Source organism: Nicotiana tomentosiformis, chromosome 12 (assembly GCF_000390325.3).
Source record: "Nicotiana tomentosiformis chromosome 12, ASM39032v3, whole genome shotgun sequence".
NCBI lineage: Eukaryota > Viridiplantae > Streptophyta > Magnoliopsida > Solanales > Solanaceae > Nicotiana > Nicotiana tomentosiformis.
The window spans coordinates 44,308,141-44,332,461 of record NC_090823.1 but is presented as its reverse complement, the minus strand read 5'-3'; positions in this window follow the sequence as shown (position 1 = coordinate 44,332,461).

Sequence of the window (24,321 nt, the reverse complement as noted above, 5' to 3'; positions counted from 1 at the left end):
CGAAATGTTTCTAGGCAGAGTTGATTTAAGAACGGGATTTGGCCCTTCTTCTTTCATTTTTCACTTGGGTTGGCCGAATTTGATGAGAATTTCAGCAAGCAACACAAGGTAAGTGATTTACACCTATTACAAGTTAAATAAATAATTTATATGTGGATTATAACATGAGAATTAGTAGAAATTTGGAATTTTGATAGAAAACCTAGAATTGGGTATTTTTGAATTTTGACCACGAAATTGGACATGGAATTGAGAATAAATTATATATTTGAGTTCGTGGTGTTATAAGTAAGGTTTATCTTCAAATATTTTTGGAATCCGGGCACGTGGGCCCTATGGTTGACTTTATCGACTTTTCGAGTAGAGTTGAGAATTATTTAAATTGATTGATTATGAGTATTAGAATATATTTTGATTGGTTTGAATATTGTTTGAATAGTTTTGGATCGGCGGGCGTTGGTTTGAGGTGTAGAGAGGCTTTGGAGTTGGTTATGGAACTTCAGAGCGAGGTAAGTCTCCTGTCTAACTCTGTGAGAGGAAAACTACCCCTAGGTGATGTGTTTGTTATGTGCTACTTGTTGCGGGGGCTACGTATATACGAGGTGACGAGAGTCCATACGTAACTAGATTTATGTTATGTCCGGGTAGACTTAGGTTCCCGCTATGCTATAACTGTACTATTTGAGTTGTTTCTTGCCTATTAAATTCCTTTATTTTACATTACGACTTGAGACTAGACTTGCGTAGAGTGATAGATTTGCTATTATAGAGATTTGACGGGCTTCGTGATAAGCTGCAAATTAATTGTGCTCTCCTTAATAAATTCTCTCGCGTTATGCGTTCTCATCGAAAAGCTTCCTTAAAATCTATAACTCACACGACTATTCGTGAGTGGGGTCGAGGACCCGTCAAAATTTATTATTCTAATGGGATCAGGCCGTTCGCCTCGGCAAGGTAGATACATCTATGGTTCGTGTCATTCAACCCTAGGCAGTGCGCACACTATAATGGATCGAATCGTACGCCTCGGCAGGATTATGTACCACACTCTCATGGGAGCGGGCCGTTCGCCTCGGCAATACAATAGATGTATCTATGGTTCGAAAATATTATGATAGATCGGGTCATACGCCTCGGCATTTCTATAAAATACTCTTATGAAGTCGTGCGTAATAATTGATAAGAAGGCAGTATATTTGTGAGTTTTCCTGATTTGAATTGTGGCGACCTATCTGGTGAGGCCCATTATATATACTCTGATTGAGGAGGTAACTACTAGCTGAGAGTTTGAGTTATTGCTGAGAGGAGAATTTTACCACGTATTTATACTTGTTATTTCGTTTAATCCCTGACTCACATTTGTTTACTTCTACTATTTTTGTCTTATTGGACCACTAGTAAGTGTTGATATCGACCCCTCATCACTACTTCTATGGGGTTAGGCTAGATATTTAGTGGGTACATGTTGATTTACGTACTCATGCTACACTTACTGTACTTATTGTGCAGATACATATATGTCTGGTGGTCTTTTGGGCACAGATGCGCGACTATTGCAGAGACATTACCGTGAGCTGCATTTCATGTTACGATCAGCAGTCTGCAGAGTCTCCATCAGAGTTATTTATATTTCTCATGTCTAATTTGTATTCCGGACAAATGTTGTATTTTATTATATTTCCTAGTTGATGCTCATGCAGTTCTGACACTGGATTTTGGGGGTTCCTACGGGTTGTTCATTATTGTAGCTCGTATAAATATTATCATTCACTCTGTAAATTCTATTTCACACTATCTAATTAATAAAAATTATGATTTTTAAAGTACTAGAATGAGTAATTAAATTGATCAATCACTGTTGGATTGCCTGACGGCGATGTTAGGCGCCATCACGACCTATACTGGATTTTTGGGTTGTGCCACAAGGAAGATTAAATCATCGGTTCTTACAAGTATAAAGATCATGTTCACAATCTAATGATGGAATTGGACAAACCATCAGGAATGATTGTAGCACAAGATTAAATATAATTTATCTTGATTATGGAAATGGTTTAATTCCGACTTCTTGTGCTAGTATATTTTGTATGTATTGAACGGACCAAGTAGAGATAAGTATTTTATACTGACTTAATAAAATAACCTCTCTGGCCGCTAAACGTACTTATACTCTTAATCTTGATATAATTATTATTAATTGTGTATATTATTTATTGTTTTGATTTATTAAAAGATGAGATCTTTTGTGGGTCAATTTGCCTGTTAAATTGGACAATGATGATATACATTGGCGAAGTAATATTTAGTTGAAAGAATCCATGTCTTGGTCTAGAGATTGATGATACACCTTTATGAAAGTTTATAAGTTTTCATGTGTAAACCCTGCAGGTGGATTTTGTATCCGTCATATAAAATAAGTTAAACGAAAGTCTAAAGGAAATAATCAGTGAATTAAATTGTCAGTAGTTTAATTAATTTGATTACTATGTGAATCTTAATATGGGGAGTTAAATAAGGTTTAATGAAAGAATTTCGAAATTGAACTGAGGAGTGCAATTACGAATTTTTAGTGGAATAATTTGTAATTTATTATGGTAGTATTAATTCGGATATTTCGAATTAAGTCCATAATAGGTTGCCTCGTTAATTAAATACTGCGGTTTTTGCTGTGCCCGAATAATAAGAAATTAAATGGATCATATTTCTTGGTGGAAAAGGAAGACCCAACAGGTTTAGGAAAAGGTTACCCTAAAACCTGTGACTATATAAAGGGGTCTTATTTCATATAGAGGCTATGGTTTTACTACACGGTTTTCCTAGGAGAAATTTGCCCCCACAAATTTCACTAATTCCGGACATTATTCGGGTCACACAGCAGAAGACCGTGAAACTGGAGGACGGTCTCGTGGACGATTTTGCTCTTACTTGAAGACTCTTTTCGCGATCGCGATCACGCTTTAAGAGATAAGTATCGATTTTATATTTGATTAAAATATGTGATTATATATTGTCTATATTACATGCAAGTGATTCTGGCTATTTGTTTTCGCTGTTTATACCTGTTTTCCATCAACTAAATGATGTTAACGGCGTATAGGAAAATTTGTCCTTCAAAGGTCCTTTACTCCTTTTAATGACTGCTTCTCTAATACAATCGTTTGTTCTCTTCAAAGCAAGGCCTCTTCATCGGCTATCATCCAAAAAGCCCACAAGACACTTCTCCAAAAGGAATTTAGCATAACCGAGGCACGGTATTTTTCTAAACAACGTTTTAAGGACTGCAATTCTCATGAAGAAAGCTAATTTCTAAGTGTAAACAATGAATGCCAGTTATGAAAGCTTAGCGATAGGAAATTTCTTAGCGATGGGGGAGCACAGGAAACATAGGAACTTGGGGGAAGGGAGTGCGAAGAGTAGCATAAAAAATTATTTTCCTAAAAAATATTTTCTACTCTCTAACCAAACACTAGAGAATATTTTCCAGAAAAAAGTTTTCACTCACTAACCAAATAAGGAAAAATAAGTGATAAAATCACTCATTTATCATGAAATCATTTTCTATGAAAACATTTTGCATGAAAAATATTTTCCTTTCGTACCAAACTCACCCTAAATCTAGGTAGAATTGCATCAACTTCGAAAATTAGCAATAGTAGTGGAGATAGTAAACAATGCCGTGCAATCTTTAGCATGACAACACCTCACAAAGTGAAGATAGTAATGCACAGCCTATAAATTAACTTAAAGTCCTCCTTTATCGCTAAATTAGTGAATTTGTTCACGCTTGGCGTGATCATATAAAATCTAAATAATTTTTTTTCTGCTATCCAAATATTAGAAATATAAAATTAATCGTCCAATCTAAATATATTAGATTTTAAGCTTTAATTATTTTTATTATTATTATCATAAGAGTATAACTTTATATTTTCTCTTAACTTTAAATCATTGTGTTTTTATTGTCTTCCAAATATAGTTAATCCTTTTTTTAATAACATATATAGGGGAAATTATAACTTTTTCTCGTTTATTACCATTTTTTATAACTCCAAGATTTGCAAAAGTCATCAACGGAATCAATTAGGGGTTTTATACAAAAATAATTGATAAAAACGAAATATTGGGGTTTTATTGTCTTCTTTCGTTTTTTCCCCTTACTTTCATTATTTTTTCTTTAGGGGTTTTATACACAAACCGCGTAAAACGTCAGAGTAGAAAATCACTTAGATTTTTGTAACGACCCGAACAGTCGTTTTAAGCATTTGCATTCTGTTCCGCCGTTTGAAGTCTTGAGTAGCTTCATATGATGTATTATAACTTGTGTGAATCGTCGATTTTGGTTTTCAGGTTAATCGGAATTAATTTGGGAGAAAGATTCTTAAGTAGGAAGCTTTAAGTTGGAAGAGTTGACAAAGTTTGATTTTTTGAGTATTTGAACTCGGATCGGAGTTTTGATGGTTCCATTAGGTCCGAATGGTGATTTTAGACTTGGGCGTATACCCGGATTTGCATTTGGATATTCGTAGAAGGTTTCAGAAATATTTGGCGAAAGTTGGCAATTTGAATATTTGGAATATTTATAAGTTTGACCGGGAGTTGGCTTTGATGATATCGGGTTCGGATTGTGGTACCGAGAATTGAAATAGCTTCGTTATGTCATTTGGGACTTGTGCGCAAAATTTGAGTTCATTCCGAGTTGATTTGATAAGGTTCGGCATGCGTTTTGAAAGTTAAAAGATTCAAAGTTCATTAAGTTCGATTAGAGGCGCGATTTTGAGGTTAATATAGTGATTTGAGGCCTCGAGTAGGTCCATAATATGTTTTGAGACTTGTTGGTATATTCGGACGGGGTCACGAGGGATTCAGGTGAGTTTTGGGGTAGTTTCGGACCATTTCTAGGTCATTTTTAGTTGCTGATTTTTGGCTACAACAGTGTGCATCACGATCGCGGACTTTGGGTCGCGTTCACGAAGAGCAAAATGGGAAAAAGGGGCCTGTGAATAGCGTTCGTGAAGAAGAAATTTTACAACCAAATTTGGAAGCTTACATCTTGCAATCTATAAGAAATTTGGAGATGATCCAAAAATAAAAGTTGTAGTCCTTGGTATCTAATTTTAAGAAAATTAAACTGTTTTTTATTTGGAGGTCTGTACAAAAAGTTATAGCTATTAAACTAGAGGCTGTCTAGAAAAGTTGGGCAAACTTGTTGGAGCTTGTTCATCGCGATCGCGGGGTATGGTCGAGATCGCGAAGGGTAAAAATTGAGCTGGAATTTATTCTTGAATCCTGGTCGCGAAGAGGGACGACCCCTGGCAGTGCATTAAAATATAAAATTTGGGATTTTGAGTTTATTTTAGCATATTTTGAGCTATGGAACTCGGATTAAGGCGATTGTTGTGGCGATTTTCACCACATGGAATGGGGTAAGTATTTTCTACTTGGTATTAATTTTATTCCGTGATTCCATCTTTATTTTTGGCATTTGGTTGATGATTTCAAATGAGAAATTGGGGGTTTTTGTCTAAAATTTCATAAAGTGAATTTGTTTTAGTTTTGAATATCGATTCGGAGTTGGATTTGAATGAAATTTTTATGGTTGGACTCGTAATTGAATATGTTGTCAGATTTTATGAATTTTATCAGGTTTTGAGGTGCGGGCCCAGGTTTGACCTTTTGGTTGACTTTGGGCTTTTGATTAAAGATTCGACCTTTATCGATTGAGTTTTTTTTCTTAGGCATTATTTGATGTATTTGAGTTACTTTTGGCTAATTTTGAGCCATTCGGAGGTTGATGAGCATGTGATGGCATTTTTAGAGTATTGTCTGGCTTGCTCGGTATTGGATTTGGCTTGTTCGAGATAAGTAACAAATCTAAACGTGGATTTGAGGGTATTTAACCCTGGGAACTGTGTTATAAGAGATTTATTAAGGTGATGCACATGCTAGGTGACGAGCGTGTGGGCGTACACCGAGGAAATCATGATTTTAGTCGACTATTAGACTACGGCCCGGCTTATTTTGCTGTTATATCCTATTACCTCCATGTTCTCCCTGCTTTTTTGATTATATGAGTTGGGAATCATGTTATAAATCATGTTTAGGCTATATGCTTACTCTATTAAGACCCACCAAGGTCATTTTTGTTGTTTAGTTATTTGTTTAAATTGCAATTTCATACTCAGTCATATTCATTTATTTGCATATCATATCTCTGTCTCTGTTATCAATTGTTGTCACATCATGTTATCATTAATTGGGCTAAGTGGCATGAGATTTGTGAGCCCGAGATATTGGAGAGATTGATGACTGAGTGAGGCCGAGGCCTTGATTGTGAGTGATGATCATGGGATCAGGCTACACATCGCAACAGGCTTTATTGATTCATGATAGGATCGGACTGCACGCCGAAGCATGCCATGTTGGCTTATATTTAGGCTTGGGCAGGAACCGCCCCTCCGAAGTCTGACATACCAGCAGTGAGCGCATGTACCGATGAGTGCGAGTGCCGACTGTGAGTGCTGAGTGATTGAGAGTGTTGAGTGATTGGGAAGTGCTTAGTGATTGAGAGTGTTGAGTAATTGGGAGATGCTGAGTGATTGAGCATGCTGAGTGAGGTCTAATACTCTGAGAGCATGAGCACATGAGTTTATCACTGTGGTGCATTACATTTGACATGCATACCTCACATGTAGGTATATAGATGCATTTCCTCATGCTATACGGTATTGTGACATTTATGACTTCTCATACACATTGACATGTAGGCATAGAGATGTACTTTCCTCATGCCATCTAATAATGGAGCATCTTATCTATTGTTGAAAGTGTTTGGGAAAAATCATAGTTTTTTCGACATACTCACATTTTGGTGACTTCGGTGAAAGATTTGGGTTTTATTGTTATACCTGAAAAGCATGCCTATTTTCCATAACAATGAACGGGCCGAGCATCATATCTTTGAGTATTACTTGTATCGTTCCATTATATTGTTACGAGTTGTTCTTTGCTGTTAGTGTTGGACTCTGACCATTGTTCAAGCTCGTCGCTGCTTTCAACCTAAGGTCAGGTTTGTTACTTATTGAGTACATAGGGTCGGTTGAACTCATACTATACTTCTGCACCCTGCGTGCAGATTTTGGAGCTGATGTTGATGTGTATGGCAGAAGCTGGCATTGAAGATACCTGCATTCCAGTTGTAGCTGCCTCTTGTTCATGGTAGCTTTAGACTTATAAAATCTTTACATACATTTCAAACAGATGATGTATTTATTTGATAACAGTTTTGTAAACTCTAAATCTCGAAAGCTCATAATTTGTACTACCAATCCTTGAGAATTTTGTATAAAAGTTCAGTTATTTCATCATTTATTGTAACGACCCGACCGACCGTTTTAAGAGAATTAACCTCTAACCCCTATTTATTGCTTCCCCTATTTCATTTTTGGGTTTTGTGACTTGCCGGAGTGCTTGGTGTAGGATTCAGGAGAGTTTCGGAGTGGAATGTGACCCATAGTCCCTAAATTGGAAGTTTGAGTTCTAGGAATTTACTGTAGTTTGGATTGTGTGAAGACGACTCCAGAATGGAGTTTCGATGGTTCCTATAGCTCCATATGGTGATTTTGGTCTTAGGAGCGTGTTCGGATGTTGATTTGGAGGTCCGTAGGTCATTTCGGCATTAATTGGCGAAAGTTGGAAAGTTGAGTGATTTTTGGAAAGTTTGACCGTGAGTGGACATTTTGATATCAGGATCATATTCTGATTCTGGAAGTTGAAGTAGGTCCGTAATGTCAATTATGACTTGTGTGCAAAATTTGAGGTCGATCAGACTTGATTTGATAGGTTTCGGCGTCAAATATAGCAGTTTGAAGTTCTAAAGTTTATTAGGCTTGAATCGATATGCAATTCATGTTTTAACGTTGTTTGATGTGATTTAAAGGCTCGACTAAGTCCGTATGATGTTTTAGAACTTGTTGGTATATTTAGACGGCACAGTAATTCAGACTTGAATCCGAAAAACATTGGACTTGGTGCATAGCTGAAGCATTGCTGTGTCTGGTGCAATCACACCTGCGTATTTTGGGCCACCGCAGAAGCGGACTGCCCAGCTGAGACCGCTGATGCGGTCAGAGTCCCGCAAAAGCGGACTCGCAGAAGCAAGCATTTGGCTGCAGAAGCGACGTTGGCTTGGCCCAGCTGGGATCGCAGGTGCGAGGTAAGGGCCGCATCTGCGCGTCCGTAGATGCGAAGGCAAGATCGTAGAAGTGGATGGGCTGGAATGGGTTGTGGTCATAGAAGCGGGAGGTTCGTCGCAGATGTGGCTTCGCAGGTGCGAGCCCTGGTCCGCAGAAGCGGAAAGCCTGGCCATAAGTGGAATCCACACCTGCGATGGTTTTTCCACACGTGCGGCATCGCAAATGCGACTAGGAGCCCGCAAAATCGAAATCGCTGGGCAGAAAAGGGCCAAGTCCAAGGGTTTGATTTTATTCTCCATTTTTGAACTTAAAGAGCTCAGATTGAGGCGAAATTTCAAGGGTATTTTAGAGGAAACATTTGGGTAAGGATACTTGACTTGTTTTTGATTAATCTCCACTAAGATATTATTTATTCTTCATTTAATTAAGGATTTGAGTTGAGAAATTTGTGAGAAAGGTGAAAAACTCTTAAGCCGAATTTTGAGGTTTTGATCAAGAATTTTGTATCGAATTTGAGTAATTTTGGTATGGGTGAACTCGATATCGAATGGGTATTCATATTTTGTGAGTTTTACCCGATTCCGAGACGTGAGCTTGGGTCAACTTTTTGGGGTGATTTTCTAATTTTTAATTTCATTATTTAGATTTGTTTCTTATAGTTATATTTATAGTATGTAATTGCTTTTGGCTAGATTTGGGACGTTTGGAGTCGGAAAGTAGGGGAAAGGCATTCTTATCGATTGATTGAGCGAGATTTGAGGTAAGTGACTTGTCTAACCTTGTGTGGGGGAACCTCCCCTTAGGTTTTGGTACTGTTATGATATTTGCAATATGTGAAGGCTGTATACGTGAGGTGACAAGTGCATACTCGGGTTAAATGTTGAAAATCCGGTTCTTACTGAGTAGTTTTCTTTTAATTCCTTAACTGAGTTGCTCTAGCCTGTGTAGTCATCATGTTTAGCCTAATGTCGCATGCCTACATGTCTTAACTCTTACTTTCAACTTATGCAACATGCTTAGTTGAATTACATGCTTCCTTGATCTTGAATTAGGTCTCTAACTGTAGGATTCCTTATTGTAAATTCGTTGTTCCATAGGTCATGAGTTGTGTATTAACTTTTGGGTCTACGAGGCGGTACCTCGGGAGCGCCCCTATTGCATATTTACTTCTAAGACTACGAGGCGGTACCTCGGGAGCTCCCCTATTGTGTATTTACTTTTGGGACTATGAGGCGGTACCTCGAGAGTGCCCCTGTTGCATATTTACTTTTGGGACTACGAGGCGGTACCTCTGGAACTTCCCTTGTTGTGTATTTACATTTAGGACTACGAGGCGGTACCTCAGGAGCGCCCCTGTTGTTTACCTTTATTTGTTGTGTTGTTGCCTTTCTGTAATTTCTCATTGTTTAAATTCTCAGTCATTTCATTATGTTGTTATATCTTCTGCCTTGTTTCCCTTTTATTCTAGTAGAGCCCTGACCTGACCTTATCGCTACTCTACCGAGGTTAGGCTTGACACTTACTGGATACCGTTGTGGTGTACTTATACTACACTTCTGCACATATTTTTATGTAAATCCAGGTACTGCTTACTAGACCAGGTACCAATGAGCTAGACCGTAAGCGTTCGCAGACCGCGGAGCCCCCCTCTATCTTTATGATATTGTTTGCTTTATCTCCATTAGACTTTGATGTATAGAAACACTTAGCATTTTGTCTTTAGAGCTTGTGACTTATTTCTACCGGATTTTGGGAGTTGTAATTATTTTGAATCGCAGTTCTTATTAAATTCAAATGTTGAGGTTGAGTTTCAGCTTTATATTCATTTATTCCACAAAATTGTTAGGCCTACCTAGTCTTAGAGACTAGGTACCGTTACGACATCCCACAGAGGGAAATTGGGGTCGTGACAAGTTGGTATCAGAGCACTAGGTTCATAGGTGTTATGAGTCAAAAGCAGGTTTAGTAGAGTCTCGCGGATCGATATGGAGATGTCTGTACTTATCTTCGGGAGGCTATAAAACTGTTAGGAAAAGCTTCACTTTTTTGATTCCTTATCGTGCGAGATTTTAACTTCAGATTCTAAATTTCTGTCTTTTTATTCTCTCATAGATGGTGAGGACAAGTACAACTGGATCAGATGACTAGACACCCATGCTCCCTGCTTGAGCCGTGAGAGGCCAAGGCCGAAGACGTCCACGTGGTGCAGCCAGAGCACCCGCACGAGCTGCTATATAGGAGCCATCAGTAGCTCCAGTGGAGGGCAGGCACCTGAGACGCCTGTTACTGCACCATCCCTCCAGGAGACTCTCGCCCAGTTTTTGAGCATGTTCAGCATGTTGGCTCTGGCAGGGTTGATACCACTTGCTCCTGCCACATCTCAAGCTGGGGGAGGAGCACAGACTCCCACTGCCCGTACCCCAAAGCAGTGGGTCCAGTCAACCAGGTTCCTAAAGTCATACCGATGTAGCCGGTAGCTTCAGTTTAGCCCGAGGTTAGGGCGGCAGTTTCTGAGGGGGAGCAGCTCAGGCTCGAGAGATACAAGAAGTACCACCATCCTACTTTTAGTGGCTTGGCGTCAGATGATGCCTAGGGTTTTCTTAAGGAGTGCCACCATATCCTCCGTACTATGGGTGTTGCGGAGTCTAGTGGGGTTTCTTTCACTAAGTTCCAGCTTAGAGGAGCGGCCTATCAGTTATGGCGAGCATATGAGTTGGGTAGTTTGGCCGAGACAGCTTCACTTACTTGGACTCCGTTCTCAGATATGTTCTTGAGGGAGTATGTCCCCAGAGTCTCAGAGATGCATGGCACACAGAGTTTGAGTAGTTACGCCAGGGTTATCTGATCATGTCAGAGTATGCGGTCCGGTTCAGTGATTTGTCCAGACATGCACCAGCCTTGGTTGCTATTGTTCGGGAGCGAGTTCGTTGATTTATTGAAGGGCTCAACCCCAGTATTAGGTTTAGCATGGCCCGAGAGTTAGAGATGGACATCGCATACCAGCAGGTGGTGGGGATCTCCAGGAGATTGGAGGGTATGCTGACTCGGGAGAGAGAGGAGAGGGAGGCCAAGAGGTCTCGAGAGTCTGGCATATATAGTGGTACTCGTGCCCCAGCTACAGCTCGTCAAGGTAGGGGCTATGTGGGTCGCCCTATTCATTTAGCACTTCCAACCGCTAGCGGTGCTCCGACCACTCCTAGGCCCCAGGCTCCTTATTATGCACCACCATTGTCTAGTGTACCTCTTTCATGGGGTGCTTTCAACGGTCAGGCCGGCCGATCAGGCCTGATCCAGTCACATCAGCCACGTCCTCTGAGAGCTTGTTTTGAGTGTGGAGACACTCATCATGTGGTGAGGGATTGTCCCAGACTCAGGAAAGGTGCACCTCCATAGACGACTTAGGCACCGTGTGCTCCACCTGGTCCTCAGGCTTTGGTTACAGTACCAGCTTCTACCCCACCTCCACAGCCAGCTCGAGGTAGAGGTCGGACAGGTAGAGGTCACCCTAGAGGGGGAGGCTAGGCCAAATATTATGCCCTTCCTGCTAGGACGGAGGCAGTTGCATCCAATTCTGTCATCACATGTATTGTTCCGATCTATCATAGAGATACATCAGTCTTATTTGATCCAGGCTCCACTTATTCCTATGTGTCATCTTATTTTGCTCCGTATTTTGGTATATCCCGTGATTCTCTGTGTTCTCCTGACTTTGTGTCTACACCCATGGGTGATTCTATTGTTGTTGACCGTGTGTATAGGTCGTGTTTGATTGTTCTTAGTGGTTTTGAGACTAGAACCGATTTATTATTGCTCAGTATGGTGGATTTTGATGTTATTTTGGGCATGGACTGGTTGCCGCCCTATCACACTATCCTTGATTGTCACTCCAAGACGGTGACATTGGCTATGCTAGGTCTACATCGGCTAGATTGGAGAGGTACCTAAGATCATGTTCCTAGTAGGGTTGTCTCATTTCTAAAGGCTCAACGGATGGTTGAGAAGGGGTGTGATGCATATCTGGCATATATGAGGGATGTTAGTGTTGATACTCCTACCATCTAGTCAGTTCCGGTAGTGAGGGACTATTCAGATGTATTCCCAGCAGATCTTCCAAGCATGCCGCCCTATAGAGATATCGACTTTGGCATTGATTTGTTACCGGGCACTCAACCCATTTCTATTCCACCTTATCGTATGGCCCCAGCAGAGTTGAAAGAATTAAAGGAACAGTTGCAAGATTTGCTCGATAAGGGCTTCATTCGACCCAGTGTGACGCCCTGGGGTGCCCCTGTCTTGTTTGTAAAGAAGAAGGATGGTTCTATGCGAATATGTATTGATTATCACCAGTTGAACAAGGTTATAGTGAAGAACAGGTATCCATTGACACGTATTGATGACCTATTTGATCAGCTTCAGAGTACTAGAGTGTTTTCTAAGATCGACTTGCGTTCAGGCTATCATCAGTTGAAGATTCGGGAGCTAGATATCTCGAAGACTGCTTTCAGGACGCGGTATGGTCATTATGAGTTCCTTGTGATGTCTTTTGGGATGACCAATGCCCCAGCAACATTCATGCACTTGATGACCACATATTAATGACCTATTTGATCAGCTTTAGGGTGCTAGAGTGTTCTCTAAGATCGACTTGCATTTAGGATATCATCAGTTGAAGATTCGGGAGCCAGATATCCCGAATACTGCTTTCAGGACTCGGTAAGGTCATTATGAGTCCCTTGTGATGTCTTTTGGGATGACCAACGCCTCAGCAACATTCATGCACTTGATGAACAGTGTATTTCAACCCTATCTTGACTCTTTTGTCATTGTGTTTATTGACAACATTCTGGTGTACTCCCCTAGTCGGGAGGATCATGAGCAGCACCTGAGGACTGTGCTTCAGACCTTGAGAGAAAAGAAGTTATATGCAAAATTTTTGAAGTGTGAATTCTGGCTAGATTCAGTGACATTTTTGGGTCATGTAGTATCGAGTGAGGGGATCAAGGTAGACCCGAAGAAGATTGAAGTAGTGCAGAGTTGGCCCAAACCATTCTCAGCAACGGAGATCCAGAGTTTTCTTGGCTTGGCGGGGTATAACCGTCGATTTGTAGAGGGTTTCTCATCTATTGCTTCACCTATGACTAGATTGACCCAGAAGGGTGCTCCGTTCAGGTGGACCGAAGAGTGTGAGGGGAGTTTTCAAAAGCTCAAGACTGCTTTGACTACAACCCTAGTGTTAGTGTTGCCTACTGGATCGGGGTCCTATATGGTGTATTGTGATACATCGCGCATTGGTCTCAGCGCGGTATTGATGCAGGACGGTAGGGTGATTGCCTACGCGTCTAGACAACTGAAGGTGCATGAGAAGAACTATCCTGTCCACGACCTTGAGTTAACAACTATTGTTCATGCCTTGAAGATCTAGCGACACTACTTGTATGGTGTCCCTTGTGAGGTCTACACCGATCACCGGAGTCTACAACATCTATTTAAACAGAAGGATGTTAACTTGCAGTAGCAGAGGTGGTTGGAGTTGCTTAATGATTATGATATCACCATCCTCTATCATCCTCGGAAGGCCAATATAGTGGTCGATGCCTTGAGTCGCAAGGCAGAGAGTTTGGGCAGTTTAGCATATCTACTAATAACAGAGAGGCCTTTAGCCTTAGATGTTTAGGCCTTGGCCAACCAGTTTGTCTGATTGGATATTTCTGAGCCGAGCAGGGTTTTTGCTTGTGTGGTTTCTCAGTCTTCTCTTTATGATCGTATCAGAGAGCGTCAGTATGATGACCCCCATTTGCTTGTCTTTAAGGACACGGTTCAGCACGGTGATGTCAAGGAAGTCACTATTGGAGATGACAGTGTATTACGGATGCAGGGCAGGCTATGTGTGCCTAATGTAGATGTCTTGCGTGAGTTGATTCTCCAGGAGGCTCACAGTTTGTGATACTCTATTCATCCAGGTGCCGTGAAGATGTATGAGGACTTGAGGCAGCATTATTGGTGGAGAAGAATGAATAAGGACATAGTGGAATATGTATCTCGGTGCCTAAATTGTCAGCAGGTGGAGTATGAGCATCAACGGCCAGGTGGATTACTTCAGAAGTTAGAGATTTAGGAGTGGAAATGGGAGCGGATCATTATGGATTTCGTTGTTAGGCTCCCACAGACTCAGAAGAAGTTCGATGTAGTTTGGGTGATTGTGGATAGATTGTGGATAGTTTGGGTCCTGTGGCAACTACTTACTCTTCGGAGTAGCTGGCTCAGGTTTACATTCGCGAGATTATCAGGCTTCATGGCGTACTGGTATCTATCATCTATGATCGGGGTACGCAGTTTACATCGCTATTCTGGAGAGCCGTACAACATGAGTTGGGTACTCGGGTGGAGTTGAGTACAACATTTCACCCTCAGACGGACAGACAGTCCAAGCGCACTATTCAGATATTGGAAGATATGCTTCGTACGTGTGTGATGGATTTTGGGGGTTCTTGGGATAAGTTCTTTCCACTTGCGGAGTTTGCCTACAACAACATTTATCAGGCGAGCATTCAGATGGCCCCGTGTGAGGCTTTGTATGGTAGACGGTATCGGTCTCTAGTGGGTTGGTTTGAGCCAGGTGAGGCTAGGCTATTGGGTACAGACTTGGTTCAGGATGCTTTGGAAAAAGGTTAAATTGATTCAGGATCGACTTCGTATAGCCCAGTCCAGGAAGAAGATTATGCGGATTGGAAGGTTTGCGACGTTGCATTCATGGTTGGGGAGCGGGTCTTGCTCTGAGTTTTGCCCATGAAAGGTGTTATGAGGTTTGGGAGGAGGGCAAGTTGAGCCCTAGGCATATAAGGCCTTTTGAAGATTCTTAAGAGGGTTGGAGAGGTAGCTTACAGACTTGCACTACCACCTAGTCTCTCTGCAGTTCATCCAGTATTCCATGTTTCCATGCTTCGAAAGTATAACGACGATCTGTCTCATGTGTTAGACTTCAGCTCAGTCTAGTTGGACAATGATCTATCTTATGTTGAGGAGTCGGTGGCCATTTTGGTCAGGCAGGTTTGAAAGTTGAGGTCAAAGAACATCACTTCAGTGAAGGTTTATTGGAGGGGTCATTCGGTCGAGGAGGCTACTTGGGAGACCGAGCATGATATGCGCAGCTATTATCCTTATCTTTTCACCACTTCAGTTATGTCTCTATACTCGTTCGAGGATGAATGCTTATTTTAAGAGGGGGAGAATGTAACGACCCGACCGGTCGTTTAGAGAGTATTAGCCCCGAACCCCTATTTATTGCTCCCCCTATTTCATTTTTGGGTTTTGTAACTTTTCGGGGTGCTTGGTGTCTGATTCGGGAGAGTTTCGGAGTGGAATGTGATGCATAGTCCCTAAATTGGAAGTTTTAGTTCTAGGAATTTGCCGTAGTTTGGATTGTGTGAATACGATTCCAGAATGGAGTTTCAACGGTTCCTATAGCTCCGTAGGGTTATTTTGGTCTTAGGAGCGTGTTCGGATGTTGATTTGGACGTCTGTAGGGCATGTCGATGTTAATTGGAGAAAGTTGGAAAGTTGAGTGATTTTTGGAAAGTTTGACCGGGAGTGGACCTTTTGATATCAGGGTCGGATTCCACTTTCGAAAGTTAGAGTTGGTCCATAATTTCAATTATGACTTGTGTGCAAAATTTGAGGTCGATCGAATTTGATTTGATAAGTTTCGACGTCGAATGTAGAATTATGAAGTTCTAAAGTTCATTAAGCTTGAATCAATGTGCAATTCATGGTTTTAGCGTTATTTGATGTGATTTAAAGGCTAGACTAAGTCCGTATGATGTTTTAGGACTTGTTGGTATATTCAGACAGGGTTCCGGGGGCCTCGGGTGTGATTCGGACTTGAATCCGTAGCAAAGTTGGACTTGGTGCATAGCTGAAGCATTGTTTTGTCTGGTGCAGTCACACATGCATATTTTGGGATGCAGGTACGGCACCGCAGAAGCGGCCATCGAGCCGCAAATACAGAATTTAGACTACCCAGCTGAGGCCGCATATGCGGTCAGAGTCTCGCAGAAGCGAGCATTTGGCCGCAGAAATGACGCTGGCTTGGTCCAGCTGGGATCGCAGGTGTGAGGTAAGGGCCGCATCTGCGCGTCTGCAAATGTGGAGGCAAGATCTCAGAAGTAGATGGGCTGGCCTAGGCTGTGGTCGCAGAAGCGGGAGGTTTGTCGCAGATGCGGGCTCACAGGTGGGAGCATTGGTCCGCAGAAGTGTAAAGGCTGGCCATAAGTGGAATCCGCTCCTGCGATGGGTTTCCCGCAGGTGCGGCATCGCAGGTGTGACTGGGAGCCCGCAGAAGCGAAAACGCTAGGTGAAAAAGGGCCAAGTCCGAGCGTTTGATTTCATTCTCCATTTTTGAACCTAGAGAGCTTGGATTGAGGCAAAATTTCTAGGGTTTTTCAGAGGAAATATTTTGGTAAGGATTCTTGACTTGTTTTTGATTAATCTCCACTAAGATACCATTTATTTTTCATTTAATTAAGGATTTGGGTTGAGAAATTTGTAAGAAAGGTGGAAAAATTCTTAGGCCGAATTTTGAGGTTTTGATTGAGAATTTTGTATCGGATTTTAATAATTTTGGTATGGGTGAACTCGATATCAAATGGGTGTTCGTATTTTGTGATATTTACCTAATTTCGAGACGTGGGCCCAGGTCCACTTTTTGGGACAATTTTCTAATTCCTTGTTAAGGTCATAATTTCATTATTTAGATTTGTTTCTTATAGTTATATTTATAGTATGTAATTGCTTTTCGCTAGATTTGAGCCGTTAGAAGTCAGAAAGTAGAGGGAAAGGCATTCTTATTGACTGATTGAGCGAGATTTGAGGTAAGTAACTTGTCTAACGTTGTGTGGGGGAACCTCCCCTTAAGATTCAGTACTATTATGATATTTGCAATACATGAAGGTCGTGTAAGCAAGGTGACGAGTGCGTACTCAGGTTAAATAATGAAAAATCTGATTCTTGCTGAGTAGTTTTCTTTTAATTCCTTAACTGAGTTGCTCTAGGCTATGTAGTAATCATGTTTAGCCTATTATCGCATGCCTACGTGTCTTAACTCTTACTTGCAACTTGTGCAACATGCTTAGTTGAATTACCTGCTTCCTTGATCTTGTATTCAGTCTTTAACTATAGGATTCCTTGTTGTAAATTCATTGTTCCATAGGTCATGAGTTGTGTATTTACTTTTGGAACTACGAGGCAGTACCTCAGGAGTGTCCCTGTTGCATATTTACTTTTGGGACTACAAGGCGGTACCTCGTAAGCACCATGTTGTGTATTTACTTTTGGGACTACGAGGCGGTACCTCGGGAGTGCCCCTGTTGCATATTTACTTTTGAGACTACGAGGCAATACCTCAGGAGCTTCCCCTGTTGTGTATTTATATTTGGAACTATGAAGCGGTACCTCGGGAGCGCCCCTGTTGTTTACCTTTATTTGCTGTGTTGTTGCCTTTCTGTAATTTCTCATTGTTTAAATTCTCAGTCATTTCATTACATTGTTATATCTTCTGCCTTGTTTCCCTTTTATTCTAGTAGGACCCTGACCTGACCTCGTCATTACTCTACCGAGGTTAGGCTTGGCTCTTACTAGGTATCGCTGTGGTTTACTCATACTATACTTCTACACATTATTTTGTGCAGATCCAAGTACTGCTTACCAGACCAGGTACCAGTGAGCTAGACCGTACGTGGAGACTTCAAGGTACATCTGCCAGCGTCCGCAAACCTCGGTGTCCCCCTCTATCTTTATGATGTTATTTTCTTTATATTCATTAGACTTTGATGTATAAAGACACTTAGCATTTTCTCTTTAGAGCTTGTGACTTATTTCTACTGGATTTTGGGAGTTGTAATTATTTTGAATCCCAGTTCTTATTAAATTCAGATGTTGAGGTTGCGTTTTAGTTTTATATTCATTTATTCCGCAAAATTGTTAGGCTTAAGACTAGGCGCTGTCACGACATCCCACAGAGGAAAATTGGGGTCGTGACATATATTTTCTTAGTAGATCTCCTTGAGTTGGATTATTGATAAATTGGCTTACTTAGCGGGTTGGGTTAGGTGTCATCATGACTATTTGAATTTTGGATCGTGACAAGTTGGTATCAGAGCTCTAGTTTCATAGATTCTACGAGTCATGAGAAAATGTCTAGTAGAGTCTTGTGGATTGGTATGATGACGTTCATACCTATCTTCTAGAGGCTAAGAGGCATTAAGGATAAACTTCCCATCTTTCTTTCCTTAGCGTGCAACATTGATTCAGCTTGAAGTGTATCCCTTTGAATTCCTTCCACTCACTCATATGTTATGTGAGCGTTCGGTATTAGCGGTGCCATCACGACTATTGTGATTTTGGACTTATATGTCCGATAGTGTCCCTATGAGTGGAATTTATGGCTCGGTGAGTAGTTGGATGGCTATATGATGAGTATGATGTGACTGCGGGATGTGTTCAGATGGTTTGAATGTGATGAGAAGAGTTTGCTTGATATGTGAAAATGACTATTGGGTGCTTGATTTCCGTCTTGATGTGTTGTATAGTCATAAATTATGATCGTGTTGAGGATTCTTTCATGTCATTTATCTGTGGAACGAAGTAGATTTGCATGTCTTATGGATGAGTTCAGACCCAGGAACATTAAGTGATTGCGTAGTAATGGTGACCATGAAAGGGTATAGAGAGATATCGGTTGAGGCTAAGGAGGTGGGTTATCACCTGCGGGGTAATTTACAAATGTGTGATCCTTATGATGATTGTGTGGAGGGTTTCTTTCTACCAGTGGGTTATATGTGTCGGGATTTGAGTATGGAACGGTTGCGAAAGTTAACTTGACTGTCACGAGGATGAATGCGAGCTTCGTAGATGATTTGAGGTATTTTATGATTTGTGTTGCATGAGCTTATGAAGGATTTAGTTTGATTTCAGTTCAGAATTATGGCAGTAATAGAGTATGGGTATTATGCGTTACCTGATGTTTTGTTCTATGGCTTTGAGCCAAGTGGGGGATTCTACCATCTGCAATTCGATTTCATGGTTATGTGATGTATTGGTTTCGGTGTGAGGCATACTTGTGAATCAGATATGACTTGCAAAGGTTGAGATCGATGATGACTCGAGTGAGGAGATATCTGGATGCGGGATATATTACATTTTATGGGTATATGAGAATCACAGTATGATTTGAGTTTGTTATTTGTGACAGATGTAGTGTCCATGGAGTAGGGATTCACTCGATTACTTAGAGGTGTGGATTACTTCTTTGAGTGTTCGTGTGCTAATTGAGAACATGTCGTTCGTCTCATTTGGGCGGCACATATGAGATTGGATGGAGTGGAGTTGGGATCAGCTATGGTGATTCATGTGTTCTATGGATTTGGAGACTAGGAGTTCTCAGAAGCAGATTGTTTCGTGGTTGTGGACTATGAAGTTATGGCCAAAGTTATATAGATGGTAGTATGTGTTATGGTTAGGTCATTGTGGACTATTGGAGGGTTATTTATCTATTTGTGGATAACCAGGGTTGATTTGGGGGCTCATTGGTAGGCCTAATGAGGATGTGTATTCTACACCAGGTCGTATTGGTTGACTCTATACTGCTATTATTGAGGGATATGCCATTCAGTTAGAATTGATCTTATTCATATCTGATATGTTCTATGTGTTGCTCTTCTACGCTACAATGGGTTGTGATCTGTTGGTTACTTGCATATTAGATGCGTTTTTGTTTAGGCTGTGTGGTGAAATTTGAGTGAGATGGTTATTGGGGTGTTGAATGGCTGATTGTGACTTGGTTATGGTCTTTCCTATTGGTGGTATATTGTGATATCCGTTTCTCCATGGTTATGATCATGCACTTCGTGTATTTGGTGTCAAATTTTGTGTGGTTATTGATTTAGAGCATTGTGGCTTGAGGTATTCCATATGGACCGGTGTTTGGATGGGGCCACACATTGCAGTGGGTTTGTGTTGGGATATGATCCTTTGTGATAGATTCATGTATCTTGGTTCTACTATGTGTGATGGGTTCATAGCATTGCGTTTGTGGTGGTAGTTGTTGAGCTTGCTGGACGATTCTCTCATTTGAGTCATTTTCCATGTTTGAGTACATTTGAATTGTTGCTTGTTGGTGCACAGATTGCACAGTTATGACTTTAGGTTGTATTAGTATGGAATGTCAATAGAATAGTTGTGTTTGATGAGATAAGGTCATTGGACCTAGAATGGATACTATCAGATTTGATTACGGTATGTTTGGAAGAAAAATATCGAAAGTTAGCTAAGAATTTGGCTTTGGTTCTTGTCAAATGAGTGAGAGAGCTCCATGACTTGTTGATTTAATGAGTGGTTATGAGTTTCTGCGTGTTTATTTCATCATCAGCAGTGTACGAAGGTTTTGAATGAGGTTTTATTTGATATGAAGTTTATTACCGGTATTGGGATTGTTTTGAGCAGCTACTGTGATTGAGAATTATTGCTACGAGTATGGGAGTTATGTGGTATATCATGTGATTACATCTTGGGTTATGGATATGACTTGATACAGCTTGTTCCGATTTATACGGTGTGTAGGTACGAGATTCGGGTCTTGTAAGAAATTCCGGATGTTGGAAATTGGGTTCTAAGGCTTACGGACTAAGGTTAAAGTAATGATCTTCAGTTATGTTGTGTTTCCTGGCTTATATGGATTGGGGTGACGTGGGGTCTCCCCTGGGTATGTGCATGGTAAGGTTACACGGTGATTTAATGGCTTTGGAAAGACTCTGGGTACTTTCGAGCACGAACGTATGTTTAAGTGGGGGAGAATGTAACGACCCGATCAGTCGTTTTGAGCATTTGCATTCCGTTCAGCCATTTGAAGTCTTGAGTAGTTTCATATGATATATTATGACTTGTGTGAATCATCAGTTTTGGTTTACAAGTTAATTGGAATTGATTTGGGAAAAGATTTTCAACTAGAAAATTTTAAGTTGGAAGAGTTGACCAGGTTTGACTTTTTGAGTATTTGAACTCGGATCAGAGTTTTGATGGTTCTGTTAGGTCCGAATGGTGATTTTGGACTTGGGTGTATGCCCTGAATTGCATTTGGATGTTCCTAGAAGGTTTCGCCACTATTTGGCGAAAGTTGGAAATCTGTTAGTGTAGCTTGGCAATAGCCAACCCTTATTGTAGGGAAACTTTTGTATTTATGATATAATTTTCTTTCTTGGAGTCTCTTGCTCTGTTCACTATACTGGTATCAGAGCCAGCCCATCCTTTCGGAGGGAGAAGCTGTTTACTAAATATGTCTGAGTCATTTCTATCATCCTCTTCCCTTGCAAAAATGAATATGTCTCCTACTATATATAACACCTTATCCAAAAAATATGATTACCTCTATGAAGTAGATATCCTACCCGACGAACTAAAAATATCTTCCACTGAACTACCCCTTATAAACCCTTACTCAGCCTTTGCCAAAAAATCATTTGCACCATGGACCCAAATCCATTCCTTAGTCCAACAGAAACCAAAAGGAGTCAAAGAATATGTTGCTGCCTCAAAACTTGGCCAACATCCTATTCTTGCCACTCGAGAGGAACAATTTATTACCCTCCAAATTCCAGATGATTTTCCCAGATAATGGAGAGATCATGGTTTTACCCATATCCATTTTGGTGCTATCCGAATTGCTCTGACTTATCATGGAAGAAAATGTCAACCTGTTGTTGCTCGACTTTCTCTTCTAGATACAAGATACTTAGAGTACCAACATACAAATTTGGGCATTGCAGAAGTTAACTTGAATGCGGGAACTGTCTTCATAACTATCTTTCCAAATTTCAACATGTCCCTTTATGACCCATGCTTAACCGAAGCACTCAAAATCCAAGTCCAAATCCAAGGTGCCCCACAAGCCAAAGATTCTATCCAAGCCGCTCTTCATCACCAAATGGCATAGCGGGTCCAAAATTATGCCATGAATCTCTGCCTTCCCGGAGGAGAAAATGCTTTACTCTTGAATATTGATGCTACCAAAGGAAACACCATGTGCACCCAAATACCCAGATAAATTTTCAGAGATGAACTAGTTAAAATTCTTCCTGATTCCTGGATCACAAATTATGAAAAGCTAAGAGAACCAGAAGAATCTCTGCAATCTGGTGAGCCAACTTTTACCAAAAGAAATGACAAAACCATTTCCATAACCTTTGACCATTCCCATCTCAAAAAACCCAATAAAACCAGCTTTTCTTGCCAAATGATCCAACCTAAAGACACAGACCCTGACCCTGAAAGGGAACCTTCTGTAATATACAAACTATCATGGAAGAACATGACTGGTGTAAATATTTCGACAAAGACGACAGAAGAGTTTGGTGGTTCAAATGCCCCTTTATAGGACACTGCCCTTGGGATGTCGGTTGTGACTGCCAAGACTGTTTGGAAGATCCAATTGGAGAATATGATGAACACCACCTGCATCATTGGGAAAGATTTGGTCTCAACGAGACCAAACCAAAATCTAAGAAAAAGGGAAAAACTACTGAAAAGCAATTTCGAGCCAAATATGAAAATAAAACCCTTCAATTGGCTCATTAAGCGTCTAGGTAAATATAAATTTCTTGTCAGTTACAAACCCCAAGAATGGCCAAAATTACTAGAAAAATTCACTCCAAGCTGGGAAGATAGTGAAACCACACCAAAACCCAAACCACCATCAGCTAGTAACCCAGAACACGAAAAGCCACCTGAACCTAAAACTCCATCAACCCAAAAGTCCACACAACCACAAATATTCATGTTGAGCCCTTCAAGTTCCAGTCATACCCAAGATTTTCCTTCACTTCAACCTTTTGGTGGTTCAAATGCCCCTTTATAGGACACTGCCTTTGGGATGTCGGTTGCGACTGCCAAGACTGTTTGGAAGATCCAATTGGAGAATGTGATGAACACCACCTGCATCATTGGGAAAGATTTGTTCTCAACGAGACCAAACCAAAATCCAAGAAAAAGGAAAAAACTACTGAAAAGCAATTTCGAGCCAAATATGAAAATAGAACCCTTCAATTGGCTCATTAAGCATCCAGGTAAATATAAATTTCTTGTTAGTTACAAACCCCAAGAATGGCCAAAATTACCAAAACAATTCACTTCAAGCTGGGAAGATAGTGAAACCACACCAAAACCCAAACCACCTGAACCTAAAACACCATCAACCGAAAAGTCCACACAACCACAAATATTCATGTTTAGCCCTTCAAGTTCCAGTCATACCCAAAATTTTCCTTCACTTCAACCTTTTGAAAAAGAGGGTATCAGCCATGCTCCAAAACTCCCCAAGAAAAACATAGTACTACCTTCTGGAGAAAAACCCCCAACAAGTGACATCGAAGCAACGATGAATTGGCAATCAGAAAATTCTATCTGCCAAAACAAAGTGCTCAACAATATTGGCAATACCATAAAAAATGTGGCCCACACACAAAACAAGATGATGAGCAAAGTGGAAACAATTGAGAAAAAGGTAGAGTAGATATCGTCTCACCATGCAGGACTTATCAAAGCCTTGGAGCTAAGATTGGCAAATTTACAATATGAGATTTGTCCGCCAGGAACTTCACTTTTCCAGTTCTTCCAACAACAACAAAAGGAGACGATTTCAATCAAGGAAAAAATTAAACTTTTGAGAAATGACCACTTTGAGTAACAAAAAACCCCACTTTTCCCTTCAAAATCTACCTTCTACCCCATGTCAGCACAAGCATTTTCCCAACCAAAATTAGACTACACCTTTTCTACTTTTCCTACTACCTCACAGAATCCTATCTCATTCACCCAACCCTTAAAAGAAAAATCTGAATTCAATATTACAAAAATGGTTTGGGAAAGGAAAGATGCTCTTGTAGCCCAGGAACAAACCAAGAAAAGGCGAGATCAAGGCGAAAGTTCAAAAGGGTCCAACCCCGAAAATCTGATGATTTTTGATCAGAAAACTCTAGACCTCTATGTCTCCTAGCCAGGAAATATGTTAGAAGGAGACACCACATGGTCGGAATCTCTAAATTTATCAGACGATGATACAATGGAAGATAGCTCTCAATCAAGC